A 23,198-nucleotide genomic window follows, 5' to 3' on the forward strand; every position below is an offset into this window, starting at 1 on the left:
GAGCCACCCTCTGGGCCCCAAGATTGCCCAGGCAGGAAGTTGTCTTATGCAAGCTGGACAGCCTCTAAGCAGAGCAAACTCCCCCGACATTCACTTCAGACGTGGCCCAGGAGATAGTGATCAAGAAGAAATCTCCCAGAGGGTGGAGTCAGCCGTAGAGAACAATGGACCAGGGAGCTCCTCTCGGAAATCAGAATAGGCTGTAATGCAGGGACTAGTCCATTCAAGAGCCCACCTCCTCAGTGTGTGCCTGGCAGAGCTCATCGCTGCTGGAGGCCAGGGGCTGCTCTGTCTGCCAGCCTTCCCCTTCGTGAATACAGGCTGGTCCTGCGGTCGTGCTGTGTCTGCCTCTACTCCCATGTACAGAGTGTGAGCTGAGAGAACTGAGATAACTTGCCCTTTTAGTGTACATGTCGTTAATGCGAGAGCAGCCACAAACTCAAGAGCAATCCGGTGTGTTCTCAGGGAAGGAAGAAGAAAAGTGTGCACAGATGTTTAGCTGGTCACCAAGGCTATGTGACCTCCTTCTGGACTGGGGAGTTGTCACTGGGGAGCAGCCGCTGCCCTGCCAGGAATATGTTTGCCAGCCCCTTGCATGCATATTTTTTCAACTGGGGTGAAATAGCATGCAATTAACTGTTTTAAAATGGACCATTCAACAGGAGCTAGTCCATTCCCAATGGTGTGCAGCCAACCCCCATATCAAGTTCCAGAACATTTTCATCACCTCAAAAGGAGCAATTACACCCTATTCCTCCCTTTTTCTGGTTCCTGGCAGCCACCACTCTGCTTTGTCTCTATGTGCATGTGGGCTAAGTTGCTTCTGTTAGGTTCGACTCTTTAAGATCTCATGGACCGTAGCCTGCCAGGCTCCTCTGTCCATGAGATTCTCCAGGCAAGAATACTGGAGAGGGTTGCCTTGCCTCCTCCAGGGGATCTTCCCAGCCCAGGGGTCGAACTCACTGCTCCTGTGGCCCCCGGACTGCAGGTAGATTCTTTACTGCTGAGCCCTCAGGGAAGCCCTCCTGTCTCTACAGATTCGCCCATTCGGGATATTTCTTATAAGAGGAAGCATTCAGTGTGTGGCCTTTTGTGCTTCCCTCTGCGTGATGTTTTCTAGGCTCGGCCACGTTGTAGCCTATGTCAGTGCTTCATTCCTGTTTGTGACCGAATAATATTTTATTGTATGGATTTACCACAAGTTGGGTTATTCATTTGTTTGTTTTAGTTTTTTTTAATTTTTATGGCAGTATAGTCGATTTGCAATGTTGTGTTCATCTCAGGTCTACATCAAAGTGAATCAGTTATACGTATACATATATCCACTCTTTTTCTTTAGATTCTTTTCCCATATAGGCCAAAACAGAGTACTGAGTGGAGTTCACCGTGCTATATACAGCAGGTTTTTATTAGTTAGGTATTATATATATTTTTAAAATATATATATGGTAGTGTGTACGTGTCAGTCCCGATCTCCCAATTTATCCCTCCCCGCACTTATCCCCTGGTAACCATAAGTTTGTTTTCTATATCCGTGCCTATTTCTAATACAGATTGTTTATCCATGCATCTGTTGATGGGCATTCCTGGAGAAGAAAATGGCAGCCTGCTCCAGTACTCTTTCCGCGGACAGAGGAGCTGGCAGGCCCCAGTCCATAGGGTCGCATCAGTCAGACACGACTGTGTGACTAACACATTGTCATCGTCGTTGATGGGCATTTGAGCCATTTCCACCTTTCAGCTATTGTGGATCACGTGACAAATTCTCTGCAATGACAAGTAGATGGAAGGGACCTTCATCACATCTGGGCAAGAGTACCTCCCCTCTGTCTCAGCCCCCTCAGTGGACTTCCAAGTTGTACGGGAGGAAGGAACCACAGGATGGAGGAACCACAGTCCTTGATGAAGGCTGCCTGACCAGGAACACATACACACCATGCTTTAAACAAGAAATAAACATCTATTGTTTTAAGCCACTAAGATTTGGGGGTTTGGGTGTCCCAGCAGCTGGCATTAACTTATACCTCACTCAAGCTCCATCTCTTAATTTCCAGCTTCCTAGTAGAGTCCAACCTGTATATTCCACCCTCAAATCTCAACTGGCCTGTATCAAAAACCAGATTCATCATATCTGCTCTAGGCAAGGATATGTCAGTTACAGGGATCAGAACCCCCTTAAACCAGCAAAAGCAAAATAAGAGTTTACTATAAGGCTACTGAGATGTCAGGGACTTTGGAGACAGGGAAAAAACAAAAAAGTACACCCAAATCTCGTGCAAGCAATCAGAAGCACAGCAAGCAAAGAGGCCTAAAGGAAAATGGGCCCTTGAGTTCCAGTCACAGGGTTGTCACAAAAATGTAGGTAGAGAACATTTGCAATTTCAGTTTTACATTGAGATGAGTTGAGTCACCAAATTGTGTCTGACTTTTGCAATCCCATGGATTGCAGTAGGGGACCAGACTTCCTTGTCCCTCACCATCTCCTGGAGTTTGCCCAGGTTCATGTCCATTGAATTGGTGATGCCATCCTCCTCTCTTACCCTCGACTGCCCTCGTTTCCTTCTGCCTTCAATCTTTCCCAGTGTCAGGGTCTTTTCCATCGAGTTACTGTTTTTAAATATGCTGACCATGAAACCTCTAGTCCTGCTGAGTATTTGATACTCATTTCCAGGCAAACCCTAGCCCCCATGCTCCACTGATCTTCCTCTGTGCTAGGATGAGGGTCCAGATGGCCATTAGGAGCCACGGCATGTACCACTGCAACTTCCCCACTCAGGGCCCAGGTCGTCTCTGGCCTCTGCTTCCCTCTGGGCAACTGTGCCCGGCTCTGCTTCACAGACGGCAGGCTCCTGCTTGCTGCTTCTCTCCCAGGCAGGCCTGACTTCCCACTGGAGGCCGTCCAGCCCTTTATCCTGAATATCCAAATCTCACTGGTTTCATTTTTGCCTCTGAAATCTTAAGTGGCCCGGGGCCCACTCCCATCTGTCACCTAGAATTACTGCCTTGTGTGGCTGGTTCTTCTCTAGTGATTGTTTATCTCATCTCTGCAGGGAGAATAGGGTGCCAGAGTTTCATGCCTGGGCCAGAACCTGGTGCCCCCACACATTATTTTATGATTGCAGGCAAAGGACTGAATATCTCAGAGCCTTAATTTTTCATCTGTAAAATGGGTAGAATAATACAACCCACCTTAGAGTTCTTGCAAATATTGTGTATATATGTATATAAGATAATGCAAGCAAAATGCTTAGTAGGGTTCCTTAGTAGGTTTCCTGATACATAGTGACTGCTCTCAATTTTTACAGTTCCATCTCCCTCCCCAGTCTTGCAGGTGCTTGGGGAGCAACAGATGTGATCATCGATCGGTCTGGTCCTCAGACCTTCAGATGAGCAGAATCAGATAGGGAGTTTTGGGAAAGGCTCTTTTCCCCTCCCTCACGCAACTGGATCAGAATCCCAGGATTGGGCTTAGGAATCTGAGATTCTAATAATCAGCCAGGTTCAGTACCCTAGGGAGACTCCATCAGGCTGGAAAGGCCACTTTCAGTAGGAAATAGGGAGAAAATGCCAATCATGGCCTAAAGCAGTCATCTCCCTGCAGTCACTAGAGTTCTTCCCTCCCTCATTCAGACTCTGGTCAAAGTCCCCTCCTCAGAGGGGTAACTGTCTCCCTCCATCTCTTTCCTCATCCTTCCTAGCATTTTTCACTACCCAATCTGGAGTGTGTGTTTATTGTTCATCATCCGTCTCTCCCACCCTTGAGGCCTATGGCAGTGCCTAGCACATACTGTGAAGAAGGAGAATGAACCAGCCTCTACTGACTCTCCCTTTCCCATCCGTTAGCAAGATATGGGGCAGATTTCAAAGTTTTCAGGTCCCCTTCCTTATTAAAACTCAGCCCAGTTTGGTTTAGAACTCTAATCTCTTATCTGATTCCAAGGTCACCCCTTCCCCATCCTGAGTGGATTTGGGGCTCTGGGGACTTGGAAGGGGACAGACAGTCTGCTTTCCACCTCTTCCCCAAACCTCCCTCCACCCACCACTGGGATTGAAGGGAGCTTGGTGTGACTTTGAGATAACCCTCTCTTCCCTCAGGTTGTCAGAGGTTGGGGGCTGGGAGTCAGCAACTCGTGGAAAGGAATGGGGAGTCTCCCGATGTAGCCAGTATTTTGCAATCCTCTCCAGGTTAGCAGAGCTGCTGGCCTGCCTGACTCTTCCTGGGGGAGCTTCTCAACGCTAGTGCCTTGTAGGGTGCAGGCAGGGGTTCCTCCGATGTTCTCTGAGTGAGTGATCCTGTTCCACTCCACCACACACCTAAGCTGCCTAAACTGGCAGTTACACCCACAGCCTCTTGCTGCTGGGGTCCTTTTGCCTGGAGGCAACCACCTCCCACTGTGTCCCCTGGATGCCTGAGAAACTCACACACATGGGTGTTCAGGGCACACATGGTTAGACAGGCGCCAGCCCTACCCTGCGGCTTCTCTTCAGGCCTGTTCTCCCCTGCATGGTGAGGCTCATCTGGAGAACAGCATGTTCAGGGCTAAGCACTATCTGATTGGGGTGGAGGGGCCCCCAGGGCCCACAAGGGATACTTTGCAACCCTTAGTTACACAATGAGGGTAAAAACATAAAGGAGCAGCTCCCCGCCTCCATGCACACCTTGGGGAGGAAAGGAAACTGCCCCTGGTGAACCCCCCCTCACACAGCCCAATCAGGTGACTCCTTGTCCTCATCAGTCTTGGGCCAAGAGCCACTGGACAAGTCCCAGCTCACAGCCTGTCCAACAGTCAAGCACTTCTTGATCTTCTGATCAAAGCTTCCAGATTTGGAGGCTGTGCCAATTGCAATGAATTCATGAAACTTGTAAAAGTCAGGATCCTAACAGAGCCGTAGGAATACAAACTTTGCTTCCTCCCTCCCCTCCTTCCTTCTTCAATTCTCCAGTGGCTGAAGGAATATAAACGGACTTCTAGAAAGTGGCTATTAAAGGAAAGGGCAGGATCTTTCCCTATTTCCTGATAGCTAGAAGGTGGACCTGATGGACATGATGGCTGGAGCTACAGCAACTATCATGGGCTATAAAGGAGACACTACATGATAAAGGTGCCGGAGCAGCAGAGTAGAAGGAGTCTGGGTACCCCACGATTGTGGAACTGCCTTTCCATCCCTAGGCTATTTGGGTCTATGTACATGAGAGAAAAGCATATCTTACTATGTTCAACCAATCTTTTTCAAACTTCCTCTTAAACAGCCAAAACTCATGCTAATAGTCTGGCTCTAAGCTTGAGGCCTCACTTTATTGGAAAAATTATTTGCTTGCAGGATTGCAAGACAAATGGAAAGGAAATCTGCCTCATGACTTGATATTCTTTAAACATATTTGTGTGCTACTTTAGTTCTCTCTCCTGCCACAGGAGGTGGTGCCTGCCTCATGCTTTAGGAAAATCTCACAGGTTACAAAGTCAGTAAAACCCAAGTTAGAATTTGGTTTCTATGATTTCTTCAGCTGCGTAGTAACCTTGAGCCATTTACCCAACATTTCTGAGTTTTAGTTTCCTGTTTTATTAGAGGGTTTTTAAATATATATATTTTACTTACTTATTTTTGGCTGCATTGGGTCTTAGTTGCTGCACACAGGATCTTTCATTGCAGGGTGTGGGCTCTTCATCTGTGGCAAGTTCCCTGATCAGGAATCAAACTGGAGCCCCCCGTGTTGGAAGGCAGTACTTGACCACTGGACCACCAGGGAAATCCCTTCTGTTTCATTAACTAAGAATAATAAAGTCTGTCTTGAAGAGTTCATCTGACAAATTTTTATTGAACGTCCACTATCTGCATGACATTAAACTGGAGATACCATAGACAATAAACAAGGAGAGAAATAAACAAGGGGCTCGAAGTCCAGTGAAGGAGAGATGATAAAGAAAGCAAATAAACAAGCAAACAAAGTAATCACAATAAACAGTTTACTGTAACAGAATAGCAGAGTGTAGGAGCCCTCGGAGCTAGAGAATCCTCCCCGATGAGGGCTAAAAGACACACTTCATGTAAAGCACGGAAGACATGCACTGGCTTCTATTCTAGTCCTCGCCTAGGCCTTTCAGTCTCCTCACACGGGGCATGAACAAAGCCCAAGGACAGTCCCCCATCCCGTGCAGCTTGTGCACAGCTCTATCAGGGTAATCTGATCTGTGCTTTTTCTGTCCATCCAAGGATAGAAGAGGGAGGCTGGACAGACAGAGGGCCTCACACAGACTGCCAGCAGGGAAAGCTGTTGGCTGTAGACCCTGCCTGGCACAGACCCACCAATGAACTGGCTTTGTCCCCATGCCTAATGGGCACCACCTGGGTCCCAGGGATGGCAACTGGCATCAATTAGTTCTCATCAAGCCCAAGCTGGAGCGGCACCCTGGCTCCCCTCCCAGGTAGCGGCGTCAGAAACCGCCAGCTCCCAAGCTGCGTGTCGTTTACTGCTAACGGCCTCTGTTGGTGACCTCTGTTCCATTACTCTGGACCCCACCAGGCCCGTGGCTGTCATCATCATGAGAAACCTGGTTCTCTGGAGGGGCCAGATGTGTGCAGTGAGGACTACTGAAGCAACAGAAGAGTTCTGAAAATTCCCTTTCTGGCTTTCGAATTTCATGCAATACAGAAAGATAGGCAGTCCAAAACTGGAGGGACTGCATGGAACCTAAGCAGGTACTATGAAGGCAGACCTCATGGAGAGATCAAGTCCTCCTCAGCTGTTTCCAGGTGTCTGATCTTGGGCAAGGTACTTAACCTCCCTGCACCTTGTTGCTGCATCTTAAAATGGGCATGGTAATCCCTGGAGGGGAAGGAGTAACTAAAACAATCCATGTAAACACTTTTAGGAAATCTTCCACATGTGTTTGTTTTGACCCATCTTCTTTATTCCACAAACATTTCCCAGCATCTAAGATGCGTGAGGCTCTGTTCTAGGCTCAGGAAATGCGAAGACAAATAACAAAGCTGGAAGGACAGTTGAAAGGCATCTCATCTGGAACCATCCATTTTTAGACTGCAGAGAGCCTAAACTGAGTAAAAGGCCCTAGGATCCACCCACCCCACTGTATCATTTAACTTCTGCCAGGTAACAAACCGCTCCAAAACTCAGTGACTTCCAGCAATGTGTTTCTACTTTCTCGTGACTCTGTGGATTCTCTGGGCAGTTCTTCTGGTCTGGGCCAGCCTGGTCAGACCTGGGTGGGCAGGGTCGGCCCCACGCACAGGTCCCAGGCCTCAGCTGGGAGGTCGGCAGCTACACTTCTCTTGGTCTCGGAGCCTCCAGGAGGCTGCTAGTGGGCTAGTTCACTAGCTGCCAGAGGGCCCCATGGTAAGAGAGGAGGCAAGCTCCAACTCACCAGCACTTTCTCAGCCTCTGCCTGTGACACATTAGCTTCGCTCCCTTGGCCAAAGCAAGTCACACGGTCAGAGCCAGAATCTGTAGGGGAGGGGAACACCCGAAGGCGTGGAATGAGGGAAGTGGGAACAAATGGGGCTGTCACTGCTACAGTCAAACACAATAAGCCATTTCCACCTTCCAGAGGAGAAAGAACCTGATGATAGGAATCAGAGAAGAAATATAAGGGAACCACACACTACGTACTTCAGTGATTCACAAATGTTTTTGATCACATATCTCTGTATTTGATCACATATCCCTGTATTTTGATCACATATCCCTCAGGGGCTGCCATAACAGAAAACCACAGACTGGGCAGCTTAAAGGACAGAAATGTACTGCTCACCCTTCTGGAGGCTGGAAGTCTGAGATCAGGGTACCATCACAATGGTTTCTGCTGAGAACTCCTGTCCTGGCTTGCCGATGACCATCTTCTGGATGTGGGCTCATGTGGCCTTTCCTCCGAGTATGTGTATGGAAAGAAATAGAGAGATTGCTCTCCTTCTGCCATTAGAAGGTCACCAATCCTATTCGTTTAGGACTCCCTCCTCATGGCCTCATTTAACTTTGTGTGCTCAGTTTCTCAGTCGTGTTTGACACTTTGCAACCCCATGGACTGTGGTCCACCAGGCTCCTCTGCCCATGGAATTTTCCAGGCAAGAATACTGGAGTGGGTTGCCATTCCCTTCTCCAGGGGATCTTCCGGATCCAGAGATTGAGCTTGCATCTCCTGGATCTCTTGTATTGACAGGCAGATTCTTTACCACTGAGCCACCTTGGAAGCCCCATTTAACTAACCTTTGATCACCTTCTTAAAGGCCTAATTTCAAATTCTGCCAACAAGGGGTTAGGGTGTCAACATATGATTTGGGGGCACCATTCAGTCCATAGTGATACCTAATTTTTTTAATTTCACATCTCCAATATATGCATGCTTATGTACACATTGTATACACATTCTATTGAATAGAAAATTTAGGCAGATGAGTTAAAGATGAAAAGCAAAATTTGAAGTGTTAACTTTGATGACTCTATACTATTAATAACGAATATTCCAAGGCACAATATACACTAAGGGTGAATTTCATCATCAATAACAGTGGGTGTAAACCCATCTTTCAAGTAATCCCCTTCATAATTTTTAATTTGGGGGGCAAGGGGAATGACTTCCTGTCTGATCTTGTTTTCGTCTTGCCGTGTGCCAATACAGAGCTCATACATACAATACACAGCTCATAGCAGCCACATCAGCTAATGTTTTTGTTTTTTACTATTTTTTTGTACTATTTTATTAGTATTGTCTTTAATTCTCAGTCTTTCTACAATAATCCATTCAAATCATTTCTCCATTTTGTAGGGATTAGTTTAGCTAAAACTAGATTGTGTAATTTGTAAATCACTTACCCAAGCACATGTCAACCATAATATCCCAAATCCTCCTGGGAAGTAATGCATAGGTGAGGTTACCCCCATCGTCCCCTCACTGTGGAGCGCTTGAAGGGCCTAACTATGTTATGGGTGACATCAGACACCCTGACATATCCACTGAAGGAAGCTACTCGTGCTGATCTGAACCTCAAAAGATTAGGAAAGTATAACTGTGGGGCTTTGGGGGGACCCCAAAGTTTTACTTTTTCCCCACAACCCACTTGTGTTAGTACCCCACTTGGAGACCACTGATTTGCTTTCTAAAGACAAATTTGAAGTTGTACACACGATGCTAAGATTTGAAACAATGCCTTATACCCAAACCAAGGGGGCTTAAAGCAAGAGAAATGTATTTACCCAAACCTGGGGGCTTAAAGCAAGAGAAACGTATTCTCTCATAATTCGGGAGGCTTGGAATCTGAACCCAGGGTGTGGGCGGGGCCCTGACCCCTCTGGAGGCTCCGGGAGAATCCTTCCTTGACTCTCCAGGTTCTAGGGTTGTCAGCATTCCTCGGCTTGCATCACTCTGCAGTGTCTTCACATGACCGTTTCCTTCATGTGTCTATCTTCCCTGGTACATGTCCTTTCACAGTCACAAATGACATTTGGCATTGGATGTAGGGCCTACCCAGACCTTCCCAGGTGGCTAAGTTCAGTCAGTTCAGTCGCTCAGTCGTGTCCGACTCTTTGCGACCCCATGAATCGCAGCACATCAGGCCACCCTGTCCATCACCAACTCCCGGAGTTCACTCAGACTCACGTCCATCGAGTCAGTGATGCCATCCAGCCATCTCATCCTCGGTTGTCCCATTCTCCTCCTGCCCCAATCCCTCCCAGCTTCAGAGTCTTTTCCAATGAGTCAAATCTTCGCATGAGGTGGACAAAGTACTGGAGTTTCAGCTTTACCATCATTCCTTCCAAAGAAATCCCAGGGTTGATCTCCTTCAGAATGGGCTGGTTGGATCTCCTTGCAGCCCAAGGGACTCTCAAGAGTCTTCTCCAAGACCACAGTTCAAAATCATCAATTCTTCGGCGCTCAGCCTTCTTCACAGTCCAACTCTCACATCCATACATGACCACTGGAAAAACCATAGCCTTGAGTAGATGGACCTTAGTCGGCAAAATAATGTCTCTGCTTTTGAATATACTATCTAGGTTGGTCATAACTTTTCTTCCAAGGAGTAAGCGTCTTTTAATTTCATGGCTGCAGTCACCATCTGCAGTGACTTTGGAGCCCCCCAAAATAAAGTCTGACACTGTTTCCACTGTTTCCCCATCTATTTCCCATGAAGTGATGGGACCAGATGCCATGATCTTCGTTTTCTGAATGTTGAGCTTTAAGCCAACTTTTTCACTCTCCTCTTTCACTTTCATCAAGAGGCTTTTTAGCTCCTGTTCACTTTCTGCCATAAGGGTGGTGTCATCTGCATATCTGAGGTTATTGATATTTCTCCCGGCAATCTCGATTCCAGCTTGTGTTTCTTCCAGTCCAGCGTTTCTCATGATGTACTCTGCATATAAGTTACATAAGCAGGGTGACAATATACAGCCCTGACGTACTCCTTTTCCTATTTGGAACCAGTCTGTTGTTCCATGTCCAGTTCTAACTGTTGCTTCCTCACCTGCATACAGATTTCTCAAGAGGCAGGTTAGGTGGTCTGGTATTCCCATCTCTTTCAGAATTTTCCACAGTTTATTGTGATCCACACAGTCAAAGGCCTTGGCATAGTCAATAAAGCAGAAATAGATGTTTTTCTGGAACTCTCTTGCTTTTTCCGTGATCCAGCAGATGTTGGCAATTTGATCTCTGGTTCCTCTGCCTTTCCTAAAACCAGCTTGAACATCAGGGAGTTCACGGTTCACGTACTGCTGAAGCCTGGCTTGGAGAATTTTGAGCATTATTTTACTAGCATGTGAGATGAGTGCAATTGTGCGGTAGTTTGAGCATTCTTTGGCATTGCCTTTCTTTGGAATTGGAATGAAAACGGACCTTTTCCAGTCCTGTGGCCACTGCTGAGTTTTCCAAATTTGCTGGCATATTGAGTGCAGCGCTTTCACAGCATCATCTTTCAGGATTTGAAACAGCTCAACTGGAATTCCATCACCTCCACTAGCTTTGTTCATAGTGATGCTTTCTAAGGCCCGCTTGACTTCACATTCCAAGATGTCTGGCTCTAGATGAGTGATCACATCATCATGGTTATCTGGGTCATGAAGATCTTTTTTGTACAGTTCTTCCGTGTATTCGTGCCACCTCTCCTTAATATCTTCTGCTTCTGTTACGTCCATTTCATTTCTGTCCTTTATCGAGCCCATCTTTGCATGAAATGTTCCCTTGGTATCTCTAATTTTCTTGAAGAGGTCTCTAGTCTTTCCCATTCTGTTGTTTTCCTCTATTTCTTTGCATTGATCACTAAAGAAGGCTTTCTTATCTCTCCTTGCTATTCTTTGGAACTCTGCATTCAGATGCTTGTATCTTTCCTTTTCTCCTTTGCTTTTTGCTTCTCTTCTTTTCACAGCTATTTGTAAGGCCTCCTCAGACAGCCATTTTGCTTTTTTGCATTTCTTTTCCATGGGGATGGTCTTGATCCCCGTCTCCTGTACAATGTCACGAACCTCATTCCATAGATCATCAGGCACTCTATCAATCAGATCTAGGCCCTTAAATCTATTTCTCACTTCCACTGTATAATCATAAGGGATTTGATTTAAGTCATACCTGAATGGTCTAGCAGTTTTCCATACTTTCTTCAAGTTGAGTCTGAATCAAACAAGAGATGGCAAGGGTGAATGTCGACATTCTAGGAATCAGCAAACTAAAATGGACTGGAATGGGTGAATTCAACTCAGATGACCATTATATCTACTACTGTGAGCAGGAATCCCTCAGAAGAAATGGAGTAGCCATCATGGTCAACAAGAGGGTCTGAAATGCAGTACTTGGATGCAATCTCAAAAATGACAGAATGATCTCTATTCGTCTCCAGGGCAAACCATTCAATATCACAGTTATCCAAGTCTATGCCCCAACCAGTAACGCTGAAGAAACTGAAGTTGAACGATTTTATGAAGACCTACAAGACCTTTTAGAACTAACACCCAAAAAAGATGTCCTTTTCATTATAGGGGACTGGAATGTAAAAGTAGGAAGTCAAGAAACACCTGGAGTAACAGGCAAATTTAGCCTTGGAATGTGGAAGGAAGCAGGGCAAAGACTAATAGAGTTTTGCCAAGAAAATGCACTGGTCATAGCAAACACCCTCTTCCAACAACACAAGAGAAGACTCTACACATGGACATCACTGGATGGTCAACACCGAAATCAAATTGATTATATTCTTTGCAGCCAAAGATGTAGAAGCTCTATACAGTCAACAAAAACAAGACCAGGAGCTGACTGTGGCTCAGATCATGAACTCCTTACCAGATTCAGACTCAAATTGAAGACAATACGGAAAACCGCTAGACCATTCAGGTATGACTTAAATCAAATCCCTTATGATTATACAGTGGAAGTGAGAAATAGATTTAAGGGCCTAGATCTGATTGATAGAGTGCCTGATGATCTATGGAATGAGGTTCGTGACATTGTACAGGAGACGGGGATCAAGACCATCCCCATGGAAAAGAAATGCAAAAAAGCAAAATGGCTGTCTGAGGAGGCCTTACAAATAGCTGTGAAAAGAAGAGAAGCAAAAAGCAAAGGAGAAAAGGAAAGATACAAGCATCTGAATGCAGAGTTCCAAAGAATAGCAAGGAGAGATAAGAAAGCCTTCTTTAGTGATCAATGCAAAGAAATAGAGGAAAACAACAGAATGGGAAAGACTAGAGACCTCTTCAAGAAAATTAGAGATACCAAGGGAACATTTCATGCAAAGATGGGCTCGATAAAGGACAGAAATGAAATGGACGTAACAGAAGCAGAAGATATTAAGGAGAGGTGGCACGAATACACGGAAGAACTGTACAAAAAAGATCTTCATGACCCAGATAACCATGATGATGTGATCACTCATCTAGAGCCAGACATCTTGGAATGTGAAGTCAAGTGGGCCTTAGAAAGCATCACTATGAACAAAGCTAGTGGAGGTGATGGAATTCCAGTTGAGCTGTTTCAAATCCTGAAAGATGATGCTGTGAAAGCGCTGCACTCAATATGCCAGCAAATTTGGAAAACTCAGCAGTGGCCACAGGACTGGAAAAGGTCCGTTTTCATTCCAATTCCAAAGAAAGGCAATGCCAAAGAATGCTCAAACTACCGCACAATTGCACTCATCTCACATGCTAGTAAAATAATGCTCAAAATTCTCCAAGCCAGGCTTCAGCAATACGTGAACCGTGAACTCCCTGATGTTCAAGCTGGTTTTAGGAAAGGCAGAGGAACCAGAGATCAAATTGCCAACATCTGCTGGATCACGGAAAAAGCAAGAGAGTTCCAGAAAAACATCTATTTCTGCTTTATTGACTATGCCAAGGCCTTTGACTGTGTGGATCACAATAAACTGTGGAAAATTCTGAAAGAGATGGGAATACCAGACCACCTAACCTGCCTCTTGAGAAATCTGTATGCAGGTGAGGAAGCAACAGTTAGAACTGGACATGGAACAACAGACTGGTTCCAAATAGGAAAAGGAGTACGTCAGGGCTGTATATTGTCACCCTGCTTATGTAACTTATATGCAGAGTACATCATGAGAAACGCTGGACTGGAAGAAACACAAGCTGGAATCGAGATTGCCGGGAGAAATATCAATAACCTCAGATATGCAGATGACACCACCCTTATGGCAGAAAGTGAACAGGAGCTAAAAAGCCTCTTGATGAAAGTGAAAGAGGAGAGTGAAAAAGTTGGCTTAAAGCTCAACATTCAGAAAACGAAGATCATGGCATCTGGTCCCATCACTTCATGGGAAATAGATGGGGAAACAGTGGAAACAGTGTCAGACTTTATTTTGGGGGGCTCCAAAGTCACTGCAGATGGTGACTGCAGCCATGAAATTAAAAGACGCTTACTCCTTGGAAGAAAAGTTATGACCAACCTAGATAGTATATTCAAAAGCAGAGACATTATTTTGCCGACTAAGGTCCATCTACTCAAGGCTATGGTTTTTCCAGTGGTCATGTATGGATGTGAGAGTTGGACTGTGAAGAAGGCTGAGCGCCGAAGAATTGATGATTTTGAACTGTGGTCTTGGAGAAGACTCTTGAGAGTCCCTTGGGCTGCAAGGAGATCCAACCAGCCCATTCTGAAGGAGATCAACCCTGGGATTTCTTTGGAAGGAATGATGGTAAAGCTGAAACTCCAGTACTTTGTCCACCTCATGCGAAGATTTGACTCATTGGAAAAGACTCTGAAGCTGGGAGGGATTGGGGCAGGAGGAGAATGGGACAACCGAGGATGAGATGGCTGGATGGCATCACTGACTCGATGGACGTGAGTCTGAGTGAACTCCGGGAGTTGGTGATGGACAGGGTGGCCTGATGTGCTGCGATTCATGGGGTCGCAAAGAGTCGGACACGACTGAGGGACTGAACTGAACTGAATTTGCCTTGATTCGTGGACCTGACATTCCAGGCTCCTCAGTGGTAAAGAAAGAATCTGCCTGCAGCAATAGATGTGAATTTGATCTCTGGGTTAGGAAGATCCCCTAAAGGAGGAAATGGCAACCCACTCCAGTGTTCTTGCTGAGAAAGAGTCCCATGGACAGAGGAGTCTGGAGTGCTACAGCCCATGGGGTGGCAAAGAGTTGGACATGACTGAGCAACTGAGCAAACACGCACGTTGGGCCTACCCAGATAGATGGTTCAGAGTGATCTCCTCTCAAAGCCCTTAATCACATCTGCAAAGACCTCATTTCCAAATAAGATCACATTTGCAGGTTCTGAGGGTCGCCATTCAACCTGACGCACGCATCCTTCCCACCATTGTAATGGATGCAATGGAAACTAGAGGGGAGACAGGGCACAGTGTGGACTGGCTTCTATCTGTCCCTCCTTCTCTCTCTCCCCGCAGAGCTTCTCTGAAGACAAGGTTTCTCTCCAGAAAACTTCCCCCAGCAAAGAACTCCTTCCTCACTGTGGTTCATGATTAACTCATGTCTTCTGATATGAAGGAAATGCCTGAGACTTAGAAAAGCAATTGCTTGTCCTTTAAGAACCATTAAGACTCCTTCCTCCCGTCTTTCCACTACCATCTCCATGCATCTCTGCTCCTCTAGGACTCCTCCAAGCATTCTCTCAGGAACTACCAGCCTGGTTTCTGATTTCCAAGGAAGGAGCCAGCCACTGAGGCTTTACAGTGGACACAATAGCGCCAAAGCTTGGCCAGCCCCAGGGCAGAGCTCTGGCCAACCAGGATAGGAAGAGTGAACTAGAGACGTTGCCTCTTAGCCTCAGATTCTAACCACTTTCAACTTCTACTAGGAGTTTGCCCTATGATCAGGGTTGCTGTATTTAGCAAATAAAAATGCAAGGTGCCCAGCTGAATTTCTATTTTAGATAGACAATGAGCAGTTTTGTTTTCTTTTTTGTTTTTAGTATTTTAGTATGTGTATTTCTTATGCATAATTTAAAAATCTACTGAAGATGAAATATTTGGAAACAAAAATTGAGTATCCTCCTGCATTTTATCTGTCAGCCCTACCTATGACCTTCCCTCTCTCTTCTTCCTTCCTCTCTTCCAAAAAACCTAGTCTCTGCAAAACCCCATAGTAGGCATGCTGCTGCTGCTGCTGCTGCTAAGTCGCTTCAGTCGTGTCCGACTCTGTGCGACCCCACAGACGGCAGCCCATCAGGCTCCCCAGTCCCTGGGATTCTTCAGGCAAGAACACTGGAGTGGGTTGCCATTTCTTTCTCCAATGCATGAAAGTGAAAAGTGAAAGTAAAGTCGCTCAGTCATGTCCGACTCTTAGTGACCCCATGGACTGCAGCCTACCAGGCTCCTCCGTCCATGGGCTTTTCCAGGCAAGAGTACTGGAGTGGGGTGCCATTGCCTTCTCCCATAGTAGGCATAAATAAAGCCTAATGCTTTCCTTGGGGCTTCTCAGGTGGTGCAATGGTAAAGGATCTGCCTGCCAATGCAAGAGATGCAAGGGACTCGGGTTTAATCCCTGGGTCGGGAAGATCTCCTGGAGTAGGAAATGGCAACCTCTTCCAGTATACTTGCCTGGAAAATTCCATGGACAGAGGAGCCTGGTGGGCTTCAGTCCATGGGATAGCAAAGAGCTGGACATAACTGAGCGCACACACACTGCTCTCCTTCAAGGTATTCACAACATAGGGGAGGAGACAGGTAGCAGATGCCCTTTGCACAGTGAGATTCATCTCCTTCCCAATAAATCTTCATTCAGATTATTCAGACTACACAGAAGCAGCAGTTCTACATGAGGAAGAGCTGAATGAGGTGGGGGGAAAGTTCGAGAAAAGGCACAGGGATGGAAGGCACTTGAGCTGACTCCATGGACAAATGTGAAGCCATGGAAGGCATGGCTTCAGGAAGACATGCTGGGCTCTGGGAGCATGGAGTGAGGTCTTGATGAGGCCAAGTTGCTGATGTGGGAGCTGTGTATGTCTGAGGAAGAGTGGGGGACTGCTGGCATCAGAAGTGGGGGCCAGAAGTGTTGTCTGGAGAGTGAAGGGCCCTATACACCATGCTGAGAAGTTGGGGCTTTCTCAGATGGGTCCTCGGAGAAGGCAATGGCACCCCACTCCAGTACTCTTGCCTGGAAAATCCCATGGACAGAGGAGCCTGGTAGGCTACAGTCCATGGGGTCGCTAAAGTCTGACATGACTGAGCAACTTCACTTTCACTTTTTCACTTTCATGCATTGGAGAAGGAAATGGCAACCCACTCCAGTGTTCTTGCCTGGAGAATCCCAGGGACGGGGGAGCCTGATGGGCTGCTGTCTATGGGGTCACACAGAGTCGGACACGACTGAAGCGACTTAGCAGCAGCAGCAGCAGCAGCAGATGGGTCCTAAGAGACCAAGCCTACAAATGGATAAAGTTCAGATCATAAGTGACCGTAGAGCTGTGACACAATCCCTGCAACAACCTGCCCAGAAATCCAAATCACAGCCTCAGTCCATACCTCCCAGCTTCCCACCTTTTTGTCCCTGCTTCCAACTCAGGACCAGTCACACAAAATGCCCTGTTTCCAGTTACCAGCCTCCACCATCCTCAGGCGACAAGCTCCAGTCAGGGCACACCTGAAGTCTCTGAAGAGTGTTCCTGCCCCCTACTTGGCTTTGAGTTTCTGCTCTAAGTAAATTGCTTGTTTATTCTCATTTAAGTTACATCTTCTTTTATTTCCACAGGTATTGCTTTGTATAGAGGGAGAGGGGGCAATGGAAACAGATCTCATACCCTGATATGTGGTGTTAATACAACCACAGAGAGTGGTGTTATTCAGAGCTAGAAAAATGTGCTTTTTAAGACCCTTTGCAATCTATACACACACACAAATTCTTAATGTTTATGTTCACCTGAACACCCCCAAATTCTTTTACATTCTGAAGAAAGGCTTTGTATCTTTAAATGCAATTTAAAAACAAGTGTCAGCGCTGCCCTTCATTTTCTTTCTGACATTTTTATTTCCCCTTGTGGGAGATTGCATCAGTTTGTTCCTCTTCCCTAGATCAGGCCCCTGAGCCATTTTACTCTACAGCCTCCTCTCACCACCACCACCTTCCCCCACCACTCCCCAACTAAATGGGTGGAGCCCTGTGATGTTGAATTTGGTCGTGTGCCCTGCTTTGGCCAATGATATGTTAGCAGATATGATGCAGGCAAAGGCTTGGATCAGGCTTGGCCTCTGAGCCTGGGGCTCTCATACCTCTACCACTTTCATAAGAAGGACCCCGCTTCTTATGCAGAGTGAGAAGAGGATGAGTGTCAGGTGGAGCTAAACCACTCCAGCCAGAGTTTAGATTAGACAACCGCCAGCTGACCAATGAGTTAAATAGTTATTTTTCAGTTCCTCTAAAATTTTGTGATTGTTACTCAACAGTTTCATACCAATAGTTGACTTTCCACCCCTTGATTTCAGAATTTCAAGAGATTTTTCATTACCATGAATATATGATTGTTAATAGCAAATTCTTATGGTTGTCTACCCAAATTCACGTCCCCTGCCATTTTTTCCTTCTGTTAGAGGCCTTAATTTTATTTTCAGGTCACCCTATGGCCAGACAAGGGCCCAGAGAAGGTGTCCTGTTCAACCTCAAGGAGCAAATGTCCATTCATCCAAGCCAATTGTCGTTTGCTGGGGACTGCAAATCTATACCAGTTATGGCCAGTGAAGTGTGAGAAGGTTGCTAGGGGCTTTCTGAAATGGCTTCTCTCCTCTTTATAAGGAATTCATGAGATGATGCTTCCTTTTTTAACTGCTGCAGCCATCTTGGGACCATGAGGGGAGCTGACAACAGGACAAACCAACATTTTGAAGAGAACAGATTGCGTCCAGACTCATCACGTCCAGAAGAGAACAGGCTGCATCCCAGACTCATCGAGTAGCCGTCCCATAGCGAGCCTTTGGCACTGCCCTAACTCAGGGCTATTTGTTATGAGCCCTTGCTATTTAGGCCCTGATTTCTTACAGTTTCTATTCCTTACAGCTCAACCCTTCCTGATTCAGATGTTTCCTCAGAAAAGAAAAATCCCATTTAAAGAAGGGGATGTGTTGGTTTTCTTTTCTTTCTTATGTTTTCATCAAGTGAGAATCACTTGAAAAAAGTGGGTCAAGGCCTCTCAAAATCTTTAAAGATGGGCTTAACATGTTTGCTCCAATTTGTTGTTGTTGAGTCATTCAGCTGTGTCCAGCTCTTTGCCACTCTATGGACTGCAGCACACCAAGCTTCCATGTCCTTCACTATCTCCCTGAGTTTGCTCAAACTCATGTCCAATGAGTCAGTGATGCCATCCAATCATCTCATCCTCTGTTATCCCCTTCTCCTCTTGCCCTCAATCTTTCCCAGCATCACGATCTTTTCCAATGAGTCATTTCTTCACATCAGGTGGCCAAAGTATTGGAGCTTCAGCTTCAGCAACAGTCATTCCTGTGAATATTCAGGGTTGATTTCCTTTAGGAAAGACTGGTTTGATTTCCTTACAGTCCAAGGGACTCTCAAGAGTCTTCTCCAACACCACAATTCAGAAACATCAATTCTTGGGTGCTCAGCCTTCATTATGGTACAACTCTAACATTTATACATGACTACTGGAAAAACCATAGCTTTGACTAGTCAGAACTTGGTCGTATAGATGTCATTTGCTTCAGTTGATGCCTCCAAAATTTGACTCTAAGTGGTGTCACCATGACTACAATATGCTATGGAAGGACTTCTGACCTCGCTACAGGAGTCTGTGCTGCTTTGGGCTGACAGGTAAGTGCAGGAAGAATTTCAACAAGCACATGGTTCCTTAATGACGGTCCCTCCTTCCACAGAAAGACTCCCAGGGCCTATTACCCTTCCTTGACCAGGATGAAGTTGACCTCTTTAAGTAGTAGCAGATACATTATAAAAAGCAGATTCAGTCCACAAGAATGTTCTTGCTCCAGCACAATAAGCACGTGATACATCTGCTCACTATGATACATCCCACTGCAGTAGATGACACTTTTTGAAAACATATTAAAATCTCATTAGATTTTATCTAAACTTGCTGCTAATTTGGGTAACTTGACTATCATCCCCTCTTCCCATGCTGTGCTCAGCAGAAACCAGCTCATGCCAAATTATCATTCATTTTGTTAAAACACTTCAGGCCACTCTCTGGACTTGCAAACTTTCTTCTGCCCTGGGGCCACTCACTGCCCACGCTCTTTTCGTTCCTGGGAACATCTCTCTCCCACTCACTGCCTGGTAAACTCTTGGCATCTGGCAATGCAAAATTCAAACATCAATTCCTCTCTGAAGGTCCGCCTGGATCCTTGAGACAATGCTGCACAAGGGGTGAAGTCAGACTACATGATTTTGGATTCACTTCTGCACCCAGTTGGGGCTCAGGTGGTAAAGAATCCGTCTCTGATGCAAGAGACTTGGATTTGATCCCTCAGTTGGGAACATCCCCTGAAGAAGGAAATGGCGACCCACCCCGGGATTCTTGCCTGGAGAATCCCATGGACCAAGGAGCCTGGTGGGTTACAGTCCATGGGGTCACAAAAGAGTCGGACACGACTTAGCAACCAACACTTTCTCTTCACTGTCCCCAGTTAGCCAGGACACCTCAGTAGAGAAGCCCAGCTTTTCTGAACCATGTCTCAGCTTCCTCTCCTGTAAAATACGAATGCTGTTTGCCCCTGCCTCCAGCCGGTGCCAGGAAACAGCCGAGCTCAAGGGAGAGGGCTGGCACAGAGTAAAGGCTCAGTATGTTTTGGCTGTTGTTACTGGATACCTTTCTACAGAATCATAAAGCTTTATGGCTAAAAGGGGCTTCCGAGAGTTCTTCTCAACCTTCAATGTGCAGCGAATCACTTGGGGATCCTGTCAAAACCCGGACTCTGACGCAGCAGCTCTGGGGCAGTGCCTGCTATCTCTGTGCATTTCTCACAAGTGTTGCAGATACTGCTGGTCCCAGAACCACACTTGACTAGCCCAGCTGTATAGGACGCTGAGTTCCTGCTTGTTTTAGAAAAGAGGAAGATGAGGCCTGAGAGGGGATGTTCCTGGCCCAGTGAGATCTAGAAGGCTGCTGAGAAAGGCAATACGGAACACAATCCTCCTGGTGGAGTTTAATGAGAGATTCACTTTTCAAAGCAATCCTCGTCTGAAAACCATGTGAAATTGATCTGTGCATCGTGAATTCCTTTCCTCACCCCAAGAGCCAGTGCTCCATTTCCTGAAGAATTATCCTTTTTTCCTGACTTTCAGATGGGAGGAAAGGGGGATGAGATGGACAAAGTCTAAAGCAAAGGCATTAAGCCAAAATGAACGGTGTTCTATTGCGGGGGAAGAGGAAACACATGACTTCAGGGCCTGCGGTATAAAACATAGCTTAGAAGGAGCCGCCTTGGGTTTTTTCTCATCCCAGAATGTCCTAAAAACAATCAAAGTTTTCAGGAAATTGGAGAGTGTGCAGGAACAGTCATTGCTTTTCCAGCAAAAGGCAATTACCAGGTTTCCAACATTAGGGAAATACTCAGCTCTCTTGTCTGTGGGCAGGCATCTGGGCTGATGAGGCTTGCTTGTGTGGCACACTGAGCCAGGTCTCACAGCTTTCCTAAGTAGATCCCAAAATTATTCCTTAATTAAGAAGACGTGCCCGTCACATCCCACTGTTTGTGCCGACACCCGGATGCCTGTCACACTGACTACCACAGTGGGTTCTATTTCTTTTCCCCACTCCTGACCTTTTCTCTCATTTGGTTCAAACCAAAGCTTAACCCCGGCTTCCAGCGCAGCTGAGAAGGAACCTACGAAAGAAAACACACAGAGCCCCCATCAGAGAAACTGCTGGAATCTACCAGCTCCTGAATGCAATCCTTTAGAGAAGGCATGACTCAATCCTAAGTGAGATCTGATATTTAACAATCTTCCGCCATCCACAAGCCCGGTTGGTGTCAGCAAAGTTTTTCCCATCAGCTGCTGGATGGAAGAAAAAATGGAAGCAAATTGTTCTGTGAAGGGTTGCTCATACCCAAGAGGCTGCAAGAGTTCAGAGATGCAAGTCCCTAAAGAAAATGGATCAAGTCTTTTGCATGGTATCAGTAATGATTCAAGCAATTCTGTTCATTTTCTATCAAAAGATGACCAGTACTCCCTCAGGTTTCTCTGCTGTTTGCAAATGGCCCTTGTCTTCAGAGAGTTGACAGTCTAGTAGAAGGAAGAAGAAATAACTAGGAAACAAGATGGAGAATGCTCCCTGCACTAAAGGAGCAGGAGAATTGCTGGAGGAAGGGAACATGAACCCTGATCTTAGAAGCAGAGCACCACCCTTCAGGCAATTTTCAGAGTCTCACAGCCCAGCTTTCTCAACTTCTCTAAGGATATCTAGAATATGAGACTTGTCTAACTGAAAGAGTAAATGAATGGGAAATAGTGTATATAGTCTTCTGCTTTTATAAATATAGAAATACGTATGAACGTAATTGTAGAGAAGAGGAGCAAAGGACGTACACATTTTAAATAGTTGTTTCATCCCAAATGGCACTGTAAGGTTGGGCAGGTTGGGCACTGTACAAGGCCACCTGACTAAGGGGGTAAACAAGGACTAAAATCCTGCCTTACTTAGTGCAGGGTTGCATCTATCCAGGAAAAAAAAAAGGTGTCCCTTTTTCCGATTCGTACAGGGCACCACATTGGCTAGCAGTGGCCCTGATTCTGAGAAGTTAATAATATCTTAAAATTCCTGTTAAATATTTATAGCATTTTCTTTTGAGGCTTAGCAACTAAACAACAACAACACTGCTATATATAAAATAAACAACTAGGTTCTACTGTTCAGCACAGAAATTATATTCAATATCTTGCAATAAACTATAATGGAAAAGAATCTGAAAAAGAGGATTATATATGTGTATATATATTAAAAAAAAACTCAATCTGCTGTAAATGTGTAACTAATACAATGTTATACATCAATTATATTTCAGTTAAAAACAATTTAAGATTCATGTTGATAACTGCCTGGTTTGTAAGAGTCAGAGTCACCTCCCAGAAACATCAGGGTGCCTGTGGAGCGGGTGCTGGTATGAAGTGCAGGCAGGAGCTGGCTGAGCAAGGTCCTCCAGGCTGGTTTTGCAGAGGATGCAGCGGGGCAGCAGGATGGGGCTCTGGGGGACGTGGCCGGCTGGGGTCTTTGTCTCCCAGCTCGCCTGGAGCTGAGATGAGGATTTCTGACTCACTTACTTTGGACCTCTGCCATTGCTACTCTAGAAGTATTCGGCTCAGCCGCCCACCCCAGCATCAGCTCTCCTGGTCATCCAGTAACAGGTGATACGGAACAGGCAGTCCAAGGTTTAGGCAGAGAGATTACCAGGCACACAAATGAACTTCAACATCCCTCACTTGAAAAAAAAAAAAAATCAAAAAAAGCAGATTTCCTGTTCGCTGCTCTAAAGAGGAAGCTTTCTGTAACCTCAGAAATTTCAGGCCCCGATGCCTGCTCTTCTCTCCCTTAGGAACCTGCAGCTTCAGCCCTGGCTGAGCGCAACTGGCATTAACCACATTCAGCTTTTTAATAGCTGATTCCAGCCAACCTTCTCCTCTCCCCATCTCCAACCCCGAGAGTATTGCAGAGATTAATTAGAGAGAAGCTGTCTGTAAGAAGGTAGCCATACTATGAGTCTCTGGAGAGCAGGGCCCCTGTCTAATTCAGCCACTTGTCCCATAAATACTTATTGAATGTA

At 45.9% G+C, this 23,198-nt stretch overlaps 1 long non-coding RNA gene across 1 annotated transcript in view; it reads left to right on the forward strand.

Moving 5' to 3' along the window:
• The window catches only part of LOC138427606 (uncharacterized), a 34,716-nt gene extending 16,198 nt beyond the window's left edge, over positions 1 to 18,518 (forward strand). The window contains exon 2 of the long non-coding RNA XR_011252081.1: positions 18,244 to 18,518. This is a non-coding gene — a long non-coding RNA (uncharacterized lncRNA). The remainder of the gene's footprint in view (positions 1 to 18,243) is intronic.
• The last annotated feature ends 4,680 nt before the right edge of the window (positions 18,519 to 23,198 follow it).

Source organism: Ovis canadensis, chromosome 22, assembly GCF_042477335.2.
Source record: "Ovis canadensis isolate MfBH-ARS-UI-01 breed Bighorn chromosome 22, ARS-UI_OviCan_v2, whole genome shotgun sequence".
In the NCBI taxonomy this organism is placed as follows: domain Eukaryota; kingdom Metazoa; phylum Chordata; class Mammalia; order Artiodactyla; family Bovidae; genus Ovis; species Ovis canadensis.